The following is a 7,795-nucleotide window of genomic DNA, read 5'->3' on the forward strand; positions in this document are numbered from 1 at the left end:
CCTGTTAAAACCCGTTGATTTTTTTTATTGGCTATGTTGATCTAGGTAACCTTAACCAACCCACTCAATTTGTGACCCATCGACCCCTGGTCGGGTTTAAAAACTAGGATTGAAAAAATGAGGATCAAATTTGACATTAAAATCAAATAAAATCAAATAATAAGGGATGAATCTGAAAAAAAGTTTCAATTAAGAAAATAAATGAAACCAAAAGAAATTATATGAAAAAAATAGGGACCAAATTAAAAAAAAAAACAAAAATCAGCTATGAAATTGAAAACAAAATCAATTAGAAGAAGGGTGAAAAACAAAATAAATATCAATTAAAATAAATATGACCAAATTTAAGATAGAAATAAAATAAAATAAAATGATAAAGGATGAAATTGAAAACAAAAATAAATCATAAAAAGAATTTAAAGCAAATGTAGAACAATAAAAACTATGAGGACCATAATTGAAATAATACAAAAGGATAGGATATTTTTTTAACTTTGAGTGGGTGGAGGAGAGAGAAAAGAGGGTGGAGAAGAAGAAATCAAGTCGTCACCTAACAGCGGCCCTTAGGACAACACGCACTAGTCAGGATGCAGTGCCACCCCACTACGCTTTGCTTGAGATAGTGGTTGGGTGTTTTTTGATACTAGAGGAGGTGTTATGCGTCGCCCAAATGGCATGGACAACCTTTTGAAATAATATAAAAGGTTAGGATATTTTTTTAACTTTGAGTGGGTGGAGGAGAGAGAAAAGATGGTGGAGAAGAAGAAATTCAGTCGTCGCCTAACAGCGGCCCTTAGGACAACACGCATCGGTCAGGATGTAGTGCCGCCTCGCTACGCTTTGCCTGAGATAGTGGTTGGGTGTTTTTTGATACCGGAGGAGGTATTATGCGCCGCCCAAATGGCACGGACAACCTAAACAAGTTGGCGGGTTCTTATCACGCGCCAACAACTTTTTATTTTTTTTCATTTTTTTATAAATACCAAAACACCCCTAACCCCACACGAAATTTACAAAAAAAACTAGAGTCCAAAAGACGCCAATACCCTAAAGACAAAAATATTTGTTTTAAAATCCAAGGTTATTTTGATAAACTCATTATGCTCTATAATACACTTGAGTTCAGTCATGTGCTAATCCAAGACAAAGAGAGTCTGGTAATTTGTCAAACCCAATATGCTTTAGTTTAACCATAAGCTTAGCCTAGTGCTAAATGGGTTTCTAGCAATTTGTCAAACCCAATACATTTGAGCTTGACTACATACCAAACATAGTGAGTTTATAAGTCGTCAAAGACCCATGTTGAGACTGTGAGTTTCTTTCTAAGATTAACATGAATCATTCATATTAAAGATAATCATCTCCTTACATTTATAGAAGTGTAAAAAGTCTCTCAAGGGACCTATCACATTTTCATCTCATTAATGATTTGTAACGGATATTTTTTTTCCATTAATATCATCATGAGCAAATGACTTTCCAGTCCTTTCATTTCATAAGACAACAAAGTTCATGGATTATAAATATCACTTGAACCATTCAGGTAAAAGGTTTATTTTTTTTCTTACTCTTAGAACTTATATATCTTAGAGCATTAATAAATAAAAAAACTAAGAACAAATATTCTTGTTTTTCAAATATAATTTTTTATTATTATTTATTATCATTCTCATTTAAATTACTGAAATTATCATTGAAAAGTTTTTAAGTCCCACTAATACTGATACAGACTATTTTTGGAGGCATCATAATTTCTATCATCAATTTTATATTTTTTGGACGGCTAAGAAGAAAAAAATACTAACTTAATATTTAATTAATAACTATTGAAACACTAAATAAACGGTTCCTTGAATTATTTAGATTTTGGGATGTCATCACGTGTCATGCCGTTTTATGATCTTGACGTTAATTATCTGTTGATTTTGTTATGTTCTTTCCGTCAAAACAGAGAAAGAAAACAATATCACTTTAGTTATTGATATATTCTCTTACAAGATTTACGAAAAGCCGTTGATTGTGTTTAATATCTGTGGCATACAACGTAGGGAATTGGTGTCTGATACCTGGCGGCAAGACTTTTGAGTCTCCCTGTCTACTCTAGAGTCGTGGTTGACAATGAATAGTACACTGGGGTTAAATTGATTTCCCAATAAAAAATTAGATGTACGTGATACATTGTAATAAGACGTTGTTCATGTTTTGGCCTCCCTAAGCCTCCATTGAAACAGCATTTCCTTCAAATTATGCGAAAAAATTTTCTTCTGTTGCTGGTGGACAGTTACTATTTCTTCGAAGAAAGTTTACTTTCCACGTTCAGCTCAGCTGTCTCAATCAATATTTCCTCGAAGAAAGTTTACTTCCCACGCTAAGCTCAGTTGTCTTCATCACTATTTCTTCGAAGAAAGTTTACTTTCACGTTCTCTTAATTTCTCAGAAGTTCACTCATCGGCGTGTTCCATTTTCAATAGATTTGAAATATTCATAAGGGCCCTCTGGTTATTGGGCTCCACTAGATTTCAGGAAATCATAGCATTGTTTTTGTCACGGTTGACAAAACTGACCTGGGAACTAACCCTGTCAAGATCTCATGTCTCTTTCTTAGAGATGGATTAGCAAAATTGTAAGAATTGTTCGTTCTCATAAGCAGAATCTCACCTCCTTAAACATCCCCTTATATTTACATTAAAATTTACAATTTATTTTTATACTGATTTGTCTTCTTGCTTGCTATGTATTTACGAGTCTCAGCTGTAGCCGAAATTAACTACACATTGGCCTTCAGTTTCTCATTTTTTATGAACAGTAGAGAAGCATGCGTTAGCTTGCAATAGAAGTATATAATTCAATGCCCTTCTACTCTAAGTTCCTCCTACACTATACTGTTTTTAGGTATTATTAATATTTTTTATAGTAGAAAAGATTTAAATCATGTAGGAATTGATTCAATGTGACTCGGTCATCTTAGTAGGTTAAAAGACAATCTAGATGACCCATAAAAATATAGTTTGACTCAAAATAAATATTTAAGGTGAAATTTTTGTTAATAAACATTGAGAAGGAAACATTTTGAATCGTTTTTTGTCAACCCGAGTTAACTTGACAATCCTCATATTAAGTCATGAGATCAAGATAACTTCATAAAAAATATATATAAAATAAAAAATAATTCAATTTTCAATAAACTCAATATTGAAAGATAAAACTTGAGAGAGTCATTTAAAAAATGACACTAAAAAATGATCTGTATCAACTCAAGTTAACATGTCAAACCCTCAACTTGGGTAATGAGAAATTGAGATAACCCAATATAAAGCAAATTGAAATAAATCTTGAAGCCCGATTCTCAAATCGAGTCAAACGAGTTAACCTGCAATTTGGATCATGAGTTTAGGATAACCTTCAAAATATAAAGCTCAATCCTTAATAAATCTAATATTGAAGGATAGAATTGAAATTAAAAAATATATATATATATTAGAAAAAAAATTGAATAAAATATTATTTCAATAAATAATATTATGTAAAGAGATGTATATTAAAAACCCCTCCTCCTTTAGGGTTTTTTTATTATTATTATTAATGTTAACGAAGTCTTCATTATCAGGGGTAATTTTCTTTGACTTAGCCGAAATTATGTAAATTTAATGGTTTCTGTTTTGATTTTGTGACTAAAGAGAGTGACATATTATGTGCTTGATTGCCAAAGGGAATGCCAACAGTTTCAAGATGCAGATGCCTCAAAATTTGTGAGGTTTTTCTTACGTTTTTAGCAATTCCATTAATTGAACGAGTTATGCGCCAGTCATAATTTTATTTTATTTTTTAGAAAAATACAAATAAGTTCTTTTTTAAAAAGATAAATGACCAAATGAGTTTGATGATTTTTTTTAAACCACTACGCTCAGTTTTTAAGTTTTTTTCTTTTTTCAAATAAGTTATGTATTCTTGTACTTTTCAACATAACCTTTATATATTATAATTTGATTTGAATATAATAAGAATATAGATTTTGATTATAAACTAAAAGAAAAAAAGAAAATCAATAACTTGATAAAAATAAACTTAGATAAGCATGCGTTATCTTATAATATTACTATACAGGTATTACACATTGTGAGTTAAATTAATTTTTTTTTATATACAAAAACATTCAGACATTGTTAACATTTTAAAAAAATTTATATATTATAATTTGATTTGAATATAATAAGAATATAGATTTTGATTATAAACTAAAAGAAAAAATGAAAATCAATAACTTGATAAAGATAAACTTAGATAAGCATTCGTTATCTTATAATATTACTATACAGGTATTACACATTGTGAGTTAAATTAATTTTTTTATATATACAAAAACATTCAGACATTGTTAACATTTTAAAAAAATTTGTGTGGGGTTGAACCTATGTAAGTTGACTTAACGGGTCTAAAGATAACCTGTACAACTGATAAAAATATAGTTTGATTTTAAAATAAATTTCAAGAAGACCTTTTAAAAAAATATTAAATCGACAACATATTAAATCAATCCAGGTTAACTTGTCAAATCCATGATTCAGGCCATGGGTTCGTAATAATCTCATAGAATACAAATCGAAACAAATTAAAAAGTTAAATTCTCAATCAGTCTAATATTGAATGATGAAATTAAAAAAATAAATTAAAAAAATAATGACCCAAAAAATAACTCAAGTCAAATCAGGTTAATCTGCCAAACCCGTAACCTAGGTCATGAAACTAAGATAACCCCATTAAAAAAAATCGATATAAATTATGAAGTCTAATTTTCAAACAATCTAATGTTGAAGGATGAAATAAAAAAAACACAAAAAATGACCTAAAAAGTTAACTCAGAGTAACCTTCCAAACCCGCGACCTAGACCATAGGATTAGGATAACCTCATAAAAAGTAAATCAAAATAAATTAAGAAACATAATTCCTGGTTCTCAATGTTAAAGAAAAAAATTGAAAAATAATTCAATAAAAAAAACTTGAGTCAATTTAAGTTAATTCACCAAACTCACAACTTGGATAATAAATTAGGATAATGTTATAAAAATAAAATTAAAATAAATTATAAATTATAATCCATAGCCATCTAAAAAAAAGCATTATTTTAGTTAACGGTGCTATGTGATGAGGTGAAGAGTAAATTCACCTAATATTTTTATAGTTTTTAATAATAATAATTGTCACACTTGGACATCGCGGCAATTGATTAAAAAAATAATTTCTCGATTGGAAAAAGAACAGATATATGACATCTTGTTCTTTTTTAAGGGAAAATATCTTGTTCAAGGAGTTGCTAACTAATATTATGGTTACTAGGAACCCTAACTGGTCAACAGAGATTTTATGGTACGTGACTGGTTACGCAAAAGGGAAGATACTATCACCCCTTAAGCGTCCTACCTAAAACAAGCTGCATTGCTGGTTTTGTTTTAAATTGCTAAAGGTTTGTTTGTGTTTCGTTCTTATGGTCATCCTATAATATTCCCGACTCTGACGTCAGTGAATATTCACCTATGAATATTTCCAACTCTGGTATTGGTAAATATCGTGTAACCCAAAAAGTGCGGTATTCCTGACTCTAACGTCAGTAAATAAACCTGTAAATTTTGGATTAAGAAAAAGGGAAACTATTGTTTGGACTGGATCTAGCCTAACCATATGGGTTGGGCTGGATCCAGCCAGCCCAATCCGGTTACTGGCCCAAGCCAGTAACCGGTTCTCCAACTGTTGCCTGCATGCGTGAAATATTCACGCATGCATGCAACAGTAACAATGTAATTAAGTTGCTACAGGCGATGAAGGAGGACTTACCCGCGCGAGCACAGCTACTGTAGGAGGTGAGGAGGGAGACGGCCAGGTGCTGCTAACGGTTGATGGTCCAGCTTGCTGTTCACGGTGGAGATAGCGTTGGTGGCGTGAAGGAGGGTTTCCAAACGTTGCTTTAATGGAGGACGAGAGGAGCACGATGAAGCTTGCCTGTGCTATTTGCTGTTGCTGCACTGCGATACTGGTGTTGCTCCCGGCTGCTGGAGCTGTTTGATGGCGCTGTGATAGTAAGGGAGCTGGCATGAAGACGCCGCTGCTGGTGGCGTTGGAGGCTGGGGGCCAGACAACCTTTGAACAAACCTCCTCTGATTCTGGTGCAAGGGTTGGCGAGAGGAGTTTGGGCTGCAGTTGCTGCTGTCGCCGGTTGAAAGCTGGTGCTCGGCTGTGTTAAGTAATATTTATCTAGTTTTATTTATTAAGGGTAGAATAGTATTTTCAGTTTAACCTATATATAATTGCTTTGTATTTAGGTTAACTTAAGCACTCATAATAAATATATTATTGAGAATTCTAGCCTCCTTTTATATTTGATCTGAATTACTTTAATATGGTATCAGAGCCTAGTTGATCGAACCCTTGGCTTGTTAATTTTATGGAACTCGCTGCCCTTGTAGAAATCATGTTCACCAATGTCAAAGCTACTGCTCGTATCAAAATCGTTATCATCATTCACTTCATTCCCTGTAGGATGTTCCAGCACGCTCAATGCATTCCTTTGAAGCTTAACTTCAGATCCATTTTTCAAAACATCAGACATGGGTTGTTTGACCTATTAAAAGATGGAGGATGAAGATCAGGTTTTGTGTTTGCGGCTGAAGAATTAATATCTGAAACTTTCTTTTAGATTCTTCAGCTTCTGCAATTTGGTATTTCTGTTATGTCTCTGTAATTGTTTTGGTATTTCGTCTTCTCTTTGGTTTCTGCAATTTGGTATCAGCTTCTGCAATTTGGTATTTTTGTTCTGTCTCTGCAATTGTTTTGGTATTTCGTCTTCTCTTCGGTTTCTGCAATTTGGTATCAGCTTCTGTAATTTGGTATTTCTGTTCTGTCTCTGCAATTGTTTTGGTATTTCGTCTTCTCTTCAGTTTCTGCAATTTGGTATTTGAGTTAAGTTTCTGCAAAAGAATAAAAAATAAAAAAATTGGAGTGATTTTTTGTCTTCTGCTTCTGCAAGATCTGGTATTTCAACTTTCCTTCAACTTCTACAATTGTTTTGGTATTTCGTCTTCTCTTCAGTTTCTGCAATTTGGTATTTGCGTTCAGTTTCTGCAAAAAAATAAAAATAAAAAATTTGGAGTGATATTTTGTCTTCCGCTTCTGCAAAATCTGGTATTTCAACTGTCCTTCAGCTTCTGCAATTTGGTATTTCTGCCTGTCTCTACAGTTGTTTTGGTATTTAATCTTCTCTTCAGTTTCTACAATTTGGTATCAGCTTCTGCAATTTGGTATTTCTGTTCTGTCTCTGCAATTGTTTTGGTATTTTGTCTTCTCTTCAGTTTCTACAATTTGGTATTTGAATTAAGTTTCTGCAAAAAAAATTTGGAGTAATATTTTGTCTTTCGCTTCTGCAAAATCTGGTATTTCGACTTCCCTTCAGCTTCTATCATGGCATTTAATATCAAAGAGATTGTTTGGTTACGTTGGTTACTTGCTGATATGAGAGTTTTCTTTTCTTATCCTGCTCCTATGAATTGTGACAACCAGAGTTCTATTCAGATTGCTCACAACTTGGTTTTTATGAGCGAACTAAGCACATTAAGATCGATTGTCATCTTACTCGTCATCATCTCAAGCATGGCACCATTACTTTGCCTTTTGTTTATTCTTCCTTGCAGATTGCAGATTTCTTTACCAAGACGCATTCCATATCTCGTTTTTGTTTTCTAGTTGGCAAACTCTCGATGCTTGTAAATGCCGCATCGTGAGTTTGAGGGGAGATGTTAAGTAATA

The sequence above is a fragment of the Populus trichocarpa genome, chromosome 6 (genome assembly GCF_000002775.5).
Source record: "Populus trichocarpa isolate Nisqually-1 chromosome 6, P.trichocarpa_v4.1, whole genome shotgun sequence".
In the NCBI taxonomy this organism is placed as follows: domain Eukaryota; kingdom Viridiplantae; phylum Streptophyta; class Magnoliopsida; order Malpighiales; family Salicaceae; genus Populus; species Populus trichocarpa.